This window comes from Rissa tridactyla, chromosome 4 (assembly GCF_028500815.1).
Source record: "Rissa tridactyla isolate bRisTri1 chromosome 4, bRisTri1.patW.cur.20221130, whole genome shotgun sequence".
Taxonomy (NCBI): domain Eukaryota; kingdom Metazoa; phylum Chordata; class Aves; order Charadriiformes; family Laridae; genus Rissa; species Rissa tridactyla.
This window is the reverse complement of record NC_071469.1, coordinates 78,348,750-78,362,674: the sequence shown is the minus strand read 5'-3', so window position 1 is coordinate 78,362,674 and position 13,925 is coordinate 78,348,750. Positions and strand designations below refer to the sequence as shown.

At 40.3% G+C, this 13,925-nt stretch overlaps 1 protein-coding gene across 4 annotated transcripts in view; it reads right to left on the bottom strand.

Moving 5' to 3' along the window:
* Window positions 1-13,925, bottom strand: part of SALL1 (spalt like transcription factor 1) — a 247,433-nt gene that overhangs the window by 4,396 nt on the left and 229,112 nt on the right. For all 4 annotated transcript variants that reach the window (XM_054199744.1, XM_054199747.1, XM_054199757.1 and 1 more), the window contains one exon: window positions 2,082-2,174. The gene's annotated coding sequence lies outside the window, so the exon portion shown is untranslated. The remainder of the gene's footprint in view (window positions 1-2,081; window positions 2,175-13,925) is intronic.

Here is a 13,925-nt window from a genome sequence, read left to right as displayed (position 1 = left end):
TAGTCTCTTAAACTTACAAAGGCTGTCTCCAAGAATGAGTTAGGGAAACAAATTGTTATATCACGTTGCCCTCAACTAGCCTTAACTCCCCCCACCCGCCCCCCCCAATGGTAGACAGAATTAGCTGCTGCTGGAAAGGAATGTACCATGTGCTCTCACTAATAATATTAATTAAAAATATTATTCTTATGGCTCTATTCATTTCTTTGGGGGCTTGGAATTTTGGGAGTGTGTTGAGCTAGTTTGTTTTGTGTACTTACCAAAGGATTTCTTTTTACGTATTTTTGATAGTCTCTTAATTTCAACATTTCTAGGAAACTTGGGAATTGCTGCACCGTATCAAATCATGTCTCAGTATGCCACTTGTGTCCTACTAATTAGTACCTGATACTATAACGGAAAACCAAGGAAAAGCTGCTATAGCTAACTGTACTTTGAAGGAAAAAAGAATTTGTTTTAAAATGCTCAGTGCACTACCTACCTCACTGAGCTGAGGTGCTCAGCTCCGCTTGGGCTGGTGCTGGAGCCGCAGTGCTGCTCCACAGCTGCCATTTAGAAGACCTGAAGACCTGCGCACCAAGTTTGCATGTGTTCGCTGTCTAGAAAAATACTGCTACCCAGTATTTCTCTGGTTAATTTCTTTTAATTTCCTGAGTATTGTACTACTACTACTATTACTAATAATGCAGAAAAAGTCTTACCTGTGACTGTAAAAGGAATGCTCTCAATTTAAGTATTTTTAAAAATCTTAATCTTATTGCAAGTACTTAAATACTTATAAAAATACTTGGAAAAGATTTACTAATATGTGTTACCTATTTGCAGTGCGCAAAGGGTTTGTTGTTTTTTTTTAAAAAAAAAATTGAGTTCTTCCTTTGCAATAAGATATTATTTGAATGTTTAAAAGCTAAAGCTGAGCCCTCCTGTGCATCACTATGGGAAAAAAAAAAAAAAAAAAGATGCTCGGAACATCTCACTCAACGTTTTTATCCCACCAAGGTTTATCCCCAGCGGAGCCGAGCCCCGCCGAGCGGGGGCAGCGGGAGCGCTGCCTGTACTTCCAGAATTCAGTCACAAGAGGGCAGTGCCTCTACCGGCTGGAAACGTCTTGCCTGATCCTAACCCACGGCTTTTAAAAATGATGTAGATTCATATGTGGCTGTAGAGGTATTGTAGTTCCACCCCCCCCCCCTTTTTTTTTTTCTTAGTGCTGATCTTAAAACTGCTTTTGGGCTGACGTAATTAGGTAGCTCGGCGCTGCATCGGTCCGGCCCGCAGGCGTTCCCAAACCCGCACAGTGCATAGCACTGGCAACGGAAAATTGGCCTAACGGTCAAATTTTGCAGCTGCTTGACCTGGGCATAGAGAAATCTGATAGCGGAGATTGTTATTTATTAATCAATTTTATCAATTAATTAACTGAAGAAAAATCTGGAGGTATTTTTGGGTCTAACTAGTCTCCATACGCATTAATAACTGAAAAGTGAAGCGATCCTGTGCATGTCCTGTCCCTGTACATGTATGACTCTCTGTGGTCCCGTTTGGTTGTTACCATTGATGCTCTTACCTGACAATTGTGAAACCCCAGATTCCCCCCGCCCCCCGGTTTGCTGCTGTAACAGTGGGTGAGCCGCAGCCCCACTAACGCTGCGATGGGCCCCCTGCCCACACCACGCTTCTGGGCTCTGCTCACAGGACTGGTGACACCCACGTTTCAGTACACACCACCTGCCCGCCTCTCTTGAGGCAACCCTCAGCTCAAAAGGTGTCATCTTATGATGTCACATGGGTTATGTTACATAACACATTAGGGGGTTTGGGGTTTTTCTCCCTCCCCCTAACTTCTCCTTAAGCCCTGGTTTAGGCAACAGAGTACTTTGGGGGGGGGGTAGTGGTGGAATATGGCCATAAATCCTCTTGAACTTTGCTGCTTTGTGCTCAGCCCAGCTCTGGGGAAGGACAGCCCTGCCCTGGGCTCTCTCTGCCTGGTGGGAGTGACAGAAATACAGCTCTTGTAAGCGCGACACCCCACTAACAGATGGGCAGCCCCAGCTTAACCAAAGGCTTTGCAAACTTCCCACCTTCAGGTTTCCACTTTTTCAGGAGTCTTCTCTTCCCATCCTACTTATCCTTCATTTTCAGATGATTCCCGGTTCCATGAAGAAAAGAGACATCTGGGAATGTAAGGATAATTGCATGTAAGTTAGAGTAATTTCTTTTTAAATAGTCTATAAATTACCTGGATTCACTTTCACTTTCTAACGAGACCAGTTTGTATATGCTAGTGCTCACATATTAAGATGCTATTCACTAGGTAGCAGATCACATTCCACACTGCATGTTGTTTTTTATTTAACCATGCAAATTTCCCACCTACCAAAGTAATTTGCAAAGGTAATTTTGTTGCTACTCATCTATTACAATAAATCAATGAATAAATAAATTATAATGCAGCAATTAAATGTATAATGAAATGGACAACAACTATTAATAAATGCAGAGCTAGTTGCCCAAAGGTGAGCAGACTTCCCCTCTCTTCTTACGAGTCAGGTAATGATCCTTCTATGACGGAGGAACAAGCAGCTGCTAAACATGCAAATGAAACCAAGGGATAGATGAGTTCACACTGTAATGCTGTTCTTCAGCCTCATTATTACTGGCCCATTATTGGTTCTTCTGTGACTTTTCCTCAGAATATTTAAATGCAATTATTTTTAAACATCCTTCTGCCAAATGACTGTCTGACTGAACCCAATGGTGTTGCTGAGCTGTTGGCTCCCTTCAGTAACCAAACTGCGGCAGCACAACTGAGTTTTATCCCAGCACAGCTATTAAAAAAAACAATGCTGAGCTGCAGGAAAAGTCAAAAGAAATGCTGAAATTCCATGAGGAACGGAAGTTCCTTTTTTTAAAAAAATAAAATTCAGCATTGTTAAATACCAAATCTGAACAAAACAATACAAGCAGGGTATAAACTGGTGTATCTTCTGATTTTAAATATGGCTATAAATTACAATATCACTACTGCTCTCAGTAGTTTGCTATTGCCATAAGGAAAACGCAGAATGATCTTAATGCCTTTTTGCCCCTGAGTTCTTCCTGCTGTAGTTGGCATGCTCTGGGATGCTTTGTGTTTTTCCATTCCTCTATGTCTTCAATATTTTTTTCCTATTCAAAATTAAGTGCCAGAGAATTACCATTTCATAGGAACATGCTTATTGTTTTCTTCAATAGCCTCAACAGTGGATCCTTGGCCATTTTACTGCTACTCTTTCCTGAAAGCGTGCGCGCTCTCTGTGCCTCACCCCTCCATGGTTGTGTTTACCCACATGTATCTCCACCACCTGAGATCACGTTATTCAGAAAATTTGTTTTTAAAGGAATGATTGATTCATTTACTGGTTTTGTCCCAGGCTGACCTGACTCTGGCAAAAATGATCTGTTAACATGGGGCTGAAGAGATACAGCACTGCCCAGAACATCACGGTGTTTATCTAAAACTTTCTTATATTTAGAAGAATAAGGGTTTTCTTACCTCCTCTCACCGCCCCTTGCATACAGTGTGAGAATTTCAAGGGCAGCTCATTAGTTAGCAGAGACTCCAATGAAGCTACACTGGCTGATTTATTGTAATAGATGGCAGGAAACGGAATTATCTTAGCAAATTAGTTTGGCTGATAGGAATGCTGGCCGGCAGATAAGACGCAGTGGTGACGCCTGACCTGACCCGCACACGCTTTTGAGGGAGTTGCGCTGAGTCACAGTTGAGGATGAGTCGCGACACTTAGCAGAAAGTGCTCAGAAGACCATACAAGGCAGCCATGGACGTGGCCAGAACCCTGTGCTACCTGGAAGCACTGTCCTTGAGACTGCCCGGCTGCCCTGCAGCTTCTGGCCAAGGTGGGAAGTATTAGCTGAGCCATTCATAGTTTTCATACAATTCAAACACTCAGCAGGAGGCTGTTTCACAGAGGAAGCTGGACAAGTTTTTTTTTCAACTCGCATACTGCAGTCACAGAAGTTCAACTGTATTTATCAACCCTAATGAAGCAGTTTCTTTGACTTTCCATTGCTGCACCTGCCTGGGTCTTTAAACCCCCGCAGCAGCTGGCATGAGGGGGACCTATGGCAGTCAGTTGACCTATGGAGCTTTTACTAAAGATACATAGTCTTATATGGGCTCTCTCATGCAGATAAAAATCAAAAGTACCTAACTTTCCTCCAACAATTGACTAACTGACTACTACCACTTTTCCTCTTTAGACAGGAAAAAAAAGAAATCCCACAGCCTTTAGTAAGTTCACAGTATCTGTTATTCAGCACTGAACGCAGCAATGTGTACAAGCTGTTTAAAACCAGGCAGAAAAAGAGATACATGTAGACATAAAAAGCTTATGTCTCAGAGGAATTTAGTTTGGGAACTGTCATTAACTGCATGTGTGTGTGAGAGCACAGCAGTGATAAAATGAAGCAAGAGCTGCCTGCTGTACTTCATCTTGCCATTGCTCCCTGGAGCGTGATGGCCAGGGCGGGGACTGTAAGACAAAAGCCTTCAGGTGACATTGTTGGTGCTCAGAAGACATTAAATGATTATAACATTTTCTAAGCAGGCATCAGATGTGCCTCCAACTTTATGTTGTGCTGCTGAGGATGGCATGAAGAATTTTTCAGCACTAACTCTAACTTTGCCAGTGGGTCCCAAAGGATCCTCCTCCGGGCAACTGACAGTTTTAATGTGTTTAATCCTTTAGTAGCAATTACTCCCAAGCCCTGGGACACCCCCAATTTGGTCAGGGATGCTGACCGACCTTACTGACAAAAATTTTGGAGCTTAGTGGAGCAACTGATTTTATGCACCAAGTCAAGTCTCCATAAGCTCAAAATGGCAGAGTTGTGAAAGAATTCATCATAAAAGCAGGCTGAGAAATGTCCCAGTCCCCGCAGATACTGGTAACAGTGGGTGGTCAAAGCCTTGCCGATTGTGGGACACCTGGATTAACATATTTATCAACAGTGTGTAGAAATGAGTGAATAACAGGAGTTTTGCACTGTGGTTAGTAGCATTCATCCCGTCTTTGCAGGGCCGGGAAACTTGTTAGACCTTCTACAGGCAGAACCAATGGCCACCTCTTTTAGTTCTTACAAGGAGCGTGGGGAAATTAAACGATAAACATGGAGAGAAATGCAATGATAAACATGGAGAGAGGGGGAAAAAATGAACCCCTTCTGCAAGGTAAGAACTCAGTGATAAATAGATCTGTGCATATTTCTCAGTCTCATTCCTCACTTGCCAAGTCTGATGCTATTTTCATTAGGTCATGTTACCATACATGTCATTTTATACAAAGGTGCAGTATATCACAACTGGAGGTTGAGGTGCTTGTAGTGAACACAAATGAGCTTGTAATGGTCCATCTGCTTTGATTTTATTTAGTGATCCCTCAAGGGCTGGGAGCTAGAGTGAGAATAACAATGCTTCAACCCATCTGCTATTGTAGTACCAGCTCCAGTTGAATTATCACATGTTCTGAGTGGCTGGCATATGCTGTGACATAAAGCTACAAGAAAGTGTTGCTCTCCAGCTGTTGTGTTGACAAATACTTTTCAGCCAGTCATTAAGTTCAGCTCAATAACCAGGGGGAAACTGCAGCTAAAAGTTGATTATTATTTTATTTTATTTTAAGCATTAGAAATCACCAGTACAATATATTTTATTTAAAAATGTGTCACTAAGGGCACATATTGTATAGGAGTTCTAACAATAAAATTTCTCTGTGATGCCCATAAATTTTTGTGTTATAGGATTGGACGGGCATCTCTGTAACTGACAGTGTAAATCTCAACGATGAAACTATGGCTAACCTTGTTTAAGAAGCAGCACATCTGAAGCTGTGTATGTATAAACTTGCTGGCTTAGTGCTGCTATTGGTCATGAGCACGCCTGACCACAGAAAGAATGACTTAGAAAGAGAGTCTGATCTGATTATAAAGAGATTGTGATCATTGCTACGTGCAGTGATGGATAACGAGATTGTCTTCAAACTGAGGAGGAAAGCAACTAGAGACCCTTGTAGAGACATTTACCTGGTGGATGCAACAGGTTCGGATGGCTCATCTGGCATTGCACCTCAGCTGGGCTGCAAGTTGTGATTGCTAAAAGTGGCCACTAATTTTGCCTTTACTCCTACTGTTGGTTGCCTGCTGAAGAGTTCAGCAGGCTCTGGAGGCACGCTAATCTGTGCCCACATGGGATACTTGCTTCAGAGCAAGTCTCGGAAGAGTGTGGATCTCTGCTGACAACGGTCAGATTATCCCCTTCTTCCTCTCTCCACCCTGTCCTCTCGGGGCTGCTGTGGTATGTAATCCACAACTGTGTCTGGGAACAAAATAAGAGGAAATTCCCACAGGTTCAAAGGCCAGATGTATGTAGGAAATGTGAGGTCCCCTGCACAGTCTAATGTTCCTCTCTTTCTGTGGACAACATACCCAGAGAGGGCACATGCCTTTTCGGCACCACTCAGCAGATGCAAGATCAATGAGAACAAAGCAAATAAAATCTGTTCTTGATATTCAAAAACACTCTCCAGAATTCTCATCCCTAATCTGAGATAGTCCCACTGTGGATGGAGAAGGGATTGGTGAGGGGTTACAGCCAGGAGACACTAAATGGTGGTAGGGAACGCTCAGTGCTGCCGCTCCCCCAGGAAGGCAGGGCAGGCTCTCCGGAGCATGGCTCTTGTGCATTTCTGTTAACCGTTGCATTAGGGATTCAGTTCTTAAATATGACTTACGCTTGTATTTTGTCTCAGAAAAACAATAGGCACTGTTCATACTGAAGCATTTCAGCTCTAGAGGTTTATATTTCCTATTGTATCCAAAGACCTGTGGGTGCCAGCTGTCACTGGTGCTACCGTTGTATTATGATCCCCTGGCTAGTGCAGGAATTGTTGATTACGTTGCCTTTTGAATCAGTTGATTACCATGAATAATAGGCCAAAAAGGCTGTCAGCATTTTGACTTTAACTATAACTGTTACAATTAATTATGGGTTTAATTAGCATATATGCCTAGCAGTAGAGAATATAATACTTCATGGGTAACAGATGATCCTGCAGCTGTAACGTAAAGTGTGATACAGGTTGGGATACAGATAGTTATTAATAAATGGCTTCTATTGTTTGAGGTCCTTATTTATACAAATTAGCAGGCACGACATAATCAACACAAACTGTATAATTTATAATAATTGATTTCATTTTGACTGACCACCAGTCGGCCTACTACATGCCCTCAGAAGAAAAATAGCCCTATTAGGATAAGTTTAATCCTAAACATAGCTAATGAATCCTATTACTTTAAGGTCATATTTGAAGCTTTTGTTAATTGTCAGAACCATTTTAAATTGATTAGAGTTAAATTAAATCAATGTAATGTTTAGAAAAACAATATTTCTAATGGATGAGGCCAAGCTGACCTCGAATAAACATATTTATCAACCGATTTCAGTGAATGAGAAGGCTAGCAGCTGTGCTCATAATTCACGATTGTCTATAATATGGGAAATGTCACTATCTAGGCAATTAATTATGTCAGGTAATAAATCTGTTGCTCACAGTTGAGCATTTGCCAGTTGGGGTGACAATCCCCTCAGCAAGATTATGATGTTTAGAGACTCTCTCCTTCCCCAAACGCACACTTTGCTGTATCTGAACAACTGCATACAAGTTTGGGGAGAATGAATGTGGTGTTTTCATAACTGCCAATTACCTGATGACATGCCAGACCGCGATAACTTAGTATGGAATCATTTCTCTACAAGGTCATTTCAAATAACATGGATTTTCTATAAGGAAAAAGTTTTGCCAAACTATGTAAGAACATTTCCCAGGCTGGAGAAGTCAGAAGCTACTAATAGCTCCTTACAGACCACTATTAAATGATTAGTTTGCAGTAAATATGTTGAGTAGCAAAATTTATAATGATCTGAGAGAAAATTGTTTTGTACAAGCTTGAGATTGAAAGAAATTCAGAATGGGTTAATATGAACTAGGTTACATGATATTTCACAGGTAATGACGGGTACAGTTTAATACAACAGGACACAGGAAAGATGATACACAGAAGTAGGATCAGTTTAAGGTTAATCATGCATTCAGCAGCTTTGGAAAATGTCTAGCATTATCGCAGACAAATGACACAAAACATCTGTTCTCTGTTCAATATTTTGTCAAAAAAAGAGCAAAGGTAAACTAAATCTTCATAAAGAAAGGGGGAGAAAATGGTATAAAAATGGCACAGCAGTAACCAGAGACAGATAAATTCTCATTTGTATAGTAGTAAATGTGCAGCACGAGCTGTCTTGTGTTGAACAGATCACAGAAGAAAAGACTGAATATAAGTAAAGTAATACAATATTTCTATTGAAAAAGGGTAGGATAAGTGAGGAAAAATTCACTAAATTAAAAAGAATCTGGAGCAGCTCAAAAAGATTCCTACCATTTTTGGGGGTGCTTTACTTATTCTCTAGAACTAGAATTTCCATTTTGCCAGTGGATATGAGATGATGTGCTCTGGTCAGCATGGTCAAGCAGCACTGTGTTTGCAATGGGTGAATCATCTTCTTACTGGAGGCTATCCTGCTTTTCGAGCATCAGCTGTTTTTTATATTTTCAGGTTCAGCCATAAGCTGAATTTGACCATTAACCTTGAACTGTGCTAATAAATGGTCATATCCTGACAATCATACTCAAAAGTTAATAAAGCCTATGCACTTGAGATTTTGCACACGGGAGGTACAATGCACTAGCAGGTACGCACTGCACTTGCCTGTACATCATCAACATTTTGGAACCAAAGTGTTGGCTTCATAAATCAGATATGTGTCTTCAGTGAACCACATCAAATGGCTCTTAGCAGCCACGGGTATGTTATGAATTGGCCTTTTTTTGCCTGAAGTGTATCAATAGCTTCATAAAGAGTAGCTGTGAAAATAAGTACTCAAATGCAAGTCGTAAGCTTACATACGTTATGAACAACAGATACATAAAAAGGCCTATCCGTCATAATACAAAAATAGCCTCCTATGAGAAGAAGAAAATACAGATGATTTCTAGGTGCTCAAACAAGGCAGAGCATGTTCACTAAAAGGTCCTGCCAGCAGGTGTTTTAGATCGTTCCATAGACAGACACTTACGTCTTAGGAAATAAGAAACATAACTGGAGGTCATACAGCGGGATTAGACCCTTCATACGAAGCACCCAGAACTCCACCCCATGGACAGGGTGCCTTGATCTCTGCTGCTCCTCTTACAGAGGCTACAAGCAAGCCCCAGCCCCACACTCAGTCTCCCATGATAGGAAATGGTTCGATTCGCACATGCCATGAGTTTGCTTTGAGGGCTGGCCTGCCTGTGTTGGTGCTGTGAGAAGCACCTGCTCAGCCACCACGTCTGATCTGGTTGAGCGCAACTCATCAGAGTGGCTAAAATCCAGCTTTGCTTTCGATTTGGGCTCGACTCTTAGATTAAGCTATTTGTGTTACTGAGAATAAGACACCATAGTGAACACACAGACTTCATTTACAGTGGGCTGAAGCTGCCATGTGACTTCAAATCTCTGGCAGATACTTTGCAGATACTACTTGCAATTAAGCATTTAAATAGCAATTGGTTACATTTGTATATAACTTATCAGCAGGTTTGGAAGAATATGAGAAAATCAAACCATCAGCTGTGAAACACTACACTGGAGAGCTGCTTTAGGATATTAAGACAATTTGTGTGTGTGTCTGTGTATGTGTGAGAAAGAATGAGAGACTGTGTTTGTAAGTGTGGATATAATTACTATTTCATTTCTGGGGTAAAAGTCCGTCCCCGTCCCTGCCCCCCCCCCCCGCCCCCCTTTCCTTTATGGCAAGGAAAATTGCTCTTCTAACCTGTCTTCAAAATGTAATAACTTTACTTGCAACCAACCACTGTAGACCCTGACTGGACTCTGAATTATTACCGTGAGATGAAACATTTCTTTAACAAAACTGAGTCCTTTAATATCCCCCATCTCTGTTATTAGATGGACAAATGAATTTTACTTTGAACATAACATGTGGCATTGTCTGAAAATTGCCGGTATGAACTGAAGTTGGCAGGTATTTTCTTGCTCTCCTCGTCAGTGATTGCCATTTATTATATGTTGCACCTTTATCTGTCAAATACTGCAGAGCGCTATATTGATTTGTGTCTGCCGCAAAGCAAAGGTCACTTTGATCAACATACTACAAAACCAGAAAAAGTAGGGTTCTGACATTTCATTACCTGGGAAAAAAAGGACTAAAATAAATAAGAATATGTTTGAGAACAGAGCACTTCAATATCACAGTGTGCAGTAACTGTAATTAACAAAAGAACTGCTCTATTGAGGTTAAAGAGAAAAAAGAGAAAGCAGGTTTTCTTGCAGGGACTATTCTTTACATGACTGGTTCTGTAACATTACAGCTGTGATCTTACTGAAGGGTTACATTCATTACAAATCAAATACATTGGCTTCTCAGATTCAGACTTTTAATGAGCAATAAAACTCAGGAACTCTTTAGGAATTGGGGAAGATTTTATAAAACTTCTGATTTTGTCTAAAAAACCTGAATGAGACTGGGACTTTCTGTGCTATGCCCAGATGAAGAGATGGTCCCTACCTTAGGAATGTATAGTCTGAAGAGATAAAGCACGGGTGAAAGAACTGGACCCACTGCTACATGCGGCTGGCCCAAGGTACACAAGGAGTGAAAGGCAGAGCCAAAAATTAAGCCCAGATCTACATTTTCTAATTCTAGTTCCCAACAGCATGGTTGTCTTTCAGAACTAGCACACAATTTAAAGATTTGTAAGGAAAGCAGTGCCCCAGGTGACCCAGTCTTGTTATTTTTCTTCATGTCTTTTGGGCAACCCCTACATATTGCTTCACTGGGATCAGCAGACACTTCGCCTTGTGTAAATGAAATAGGCCAAACACTTCTGTGGAAATTTTTAATTCTTGCAGAAACTTCTGTTTTACATTTTGGGAATTTGCTTTTAAAATCAGTGTAGTTCCCCATCCCTTTCCCTGTAGTTTCTTGCTTGTTTTCTGCAAGAAAACCTGCTATTTTATTCATAAAGCATCTATTTTTGCCAGTAAACATAATAATTTTGTAGTTTGTTTTTTTTTCTTTTTTTTTTCCCGTGTGGCACCCAGATGCCTTCACTCAGGAGCTGAGCTGCAAGGCTGGGCTTTTGCTGGAGCTGGATCTGGTACTTCACATCCCTGGTCTTTCTACACAGAAAAATGAATCTCTGATCTTACAAGTATTACCTGTATATATTGCTCTACCTGAACACAGGCAATAAAGTGGCCAAACTGCTTTACCATTATTGCTGCTGTGAAGTTTTCTTTTTTTCTGGTTTTATATATAGCGTTTAGTTTTTCACCTGAAGTCACACTTGCATTGAAATACAGCAAGCAGTTACACTTACAATCTTCTGTTATACCTACGATCACTAGGGTGCATATCGCAGCTTGCATGGCATATGGCAGTGCTTATCATGTCAATAACAAAATCTGAATAATGCAATTCTTGGTTGTAATTATCTTTTATTATTACCAAGGGTCATTCCTGGGCTCTTCATCCTTTCATCTCATGTGGAATTTTGGGCTTCCTTATTAATTAAATAGCCAGTGTGATTGAATTAGCCAATTAGCTCTGCCTGAAGGGATGAGCATTGATCCAAACAAAGGGCCTGATTCCACAAACTTGTTGCTGGGAGGGACAGTCCTGCAGGGAGCTGGCTGGCAAGAGTGGGCTCGTAGGACTTGGCAAACTATTGTTTGCCTACCCCAGTTAATTTGCAATTATTAGGCCAGGTAAAAAGTTTTTATTTGGACACTTTCCTGCTAGGAAAGTGCTGCTTATCAAACACAAAACCTTCCACGGGGATGTTTGATTTTATTAGATATGATGTGTTTGAAAAAAAATCAGATGTTGCTATATAGTGTTCTGAGGTTAGCTGTATTCTAATTTAAAATTTGTAAAGTTTAAATTGAGAATGGGTACAAAACCTTTTAGCATTTAGGGGAGGAGTCCTGACTGTTCCTAGATATTGGAACAGTTTTGCTGTAAAATTCCGTATCACAGAAAACATCTCACTAATCAAAAAATTAGACTCTGTCTTCAACAGTTACTTCAACAAGACAATGTATGTTCCCTAATCCTAAAGCACAGATTAAAATCCCACATGGCACCAGGGCCACGCATCTCTCGGGTATCTGTACCTAAAAGGCATGCTGGATATGTATGCAAATGCAGCTCGTCTCTCTCATGCTCCACCATTCTCACTCCCTTTTTTCCTCCCTTTATCTTGACATGTTCACTATTTCTTCTGCACTGTTCTTCATTGAATAGCAGATCAAACTTCAAAGCAACTTTTAGTTTGAAATTTGTTTCCAAGCTCTAAGCTATTTTTTTTCTGACAGCAGTGGATAAGAAATTGTCACTACCACTGGTGACATGTCATCAAGAGATAGAGGAATAACAGATGGGCAGCGGTGAGATAGCAGGAAGTAACTTCTTTAAAAGACTGTGTTGATATCACCAACTATGAGAGCAGAGGTAGAATGACCCCCAGAAGGGAATCCAATCTGCTCAGCTCTTTCTGACTCACAGGTGTTTTGTCTTATTTACTTTTCTACATAGATCGTATTAGACTTATGATTGTTTGAAGTTTTAAAACCGCTATGTTATAATTAACGGGAACTATTCATAAGAATTAAGAAAAGGACGAATGGATTTAGTCACTATCCTCAGGGTCTAAATGATACCACTAAAATGATAACTAGGATTGCTGATGTAACTAGTGTGGCTGAATGCCATTAATAAGAGTCAAAAATCCTTGATTGCAATGTGAGATCAATGGGTTATGACATTTTGATGTCAGGCTGATGGATCTGACTTTCTAAACGAAGAATGATTGATTATGGCTCTTCAAAAGTATGGCTCATTATCAGCATATCTGGGCAACTCTTGACACCAACCATACATAACACCCATTATGGTATGTCAAAAGTCATTGCTTTGGGTGGGTGGCCATGACTTCTGAGAAAATTAATTGTTCTGATTACTGTAGGATATTACAGTATATTGCATAAAACAAAATAGTGCATGGCATCTATGAGGAAAGGATCATAGAGGCAAAGACAAGACAGTAATTTTTTTAGCCCTAAGTGCATTTTGTATGTAACAGATGGTCCACACAGCCTATAAGAAACCTGTCCTTTCTGATGGTAGTAGGAAAATTATATAGAGCACAACCTGGGCTTCATTTGCTGCCTTTTATACAAGTCTATGAATTTGTCTTCCAAACAGAAATGACACAGACCCATATGAAAACAGATATATTGATTTCAAAGAAAGCTGAGTTAGTGTAAATTACTTTTGAAAATCTCCTGCTATGCTGCAATTTTTATATTTCACATTTTGAAAAAAAGCGTCAGTGTTTTATTTATAGTACATTCAGTCCAACGTTTTGCTCCAGAGTGTAAACTCCCATTGTGTAAAATTTTGTACAGTAGATAACATGGACACTGTGATGGAGAACACAATAAAAGTAGGGCATAAAAATATTCATGGTAATAAAACAATGCCTGAACAGTCCAGCCTAATACCCCATTCTGTACTGAGCACTACTTTTGAAAGAGGTTGATATTACAAAAGAAAATGCTAAATATAATTTTTAATAGTTGTATTAAATGTGGTCTGTCAACCAATACATTATGTTTTATTGTCTCCATCAGAATTCTTGGAAAAGCTCTGGGCCACTGAAGGAAAAACAGTCACAGCAGAAATTTTTGCCACAAGGTCTGACAGAGTAAAAACAGAAAAAAGCCAGGAAGAGACAGATTTA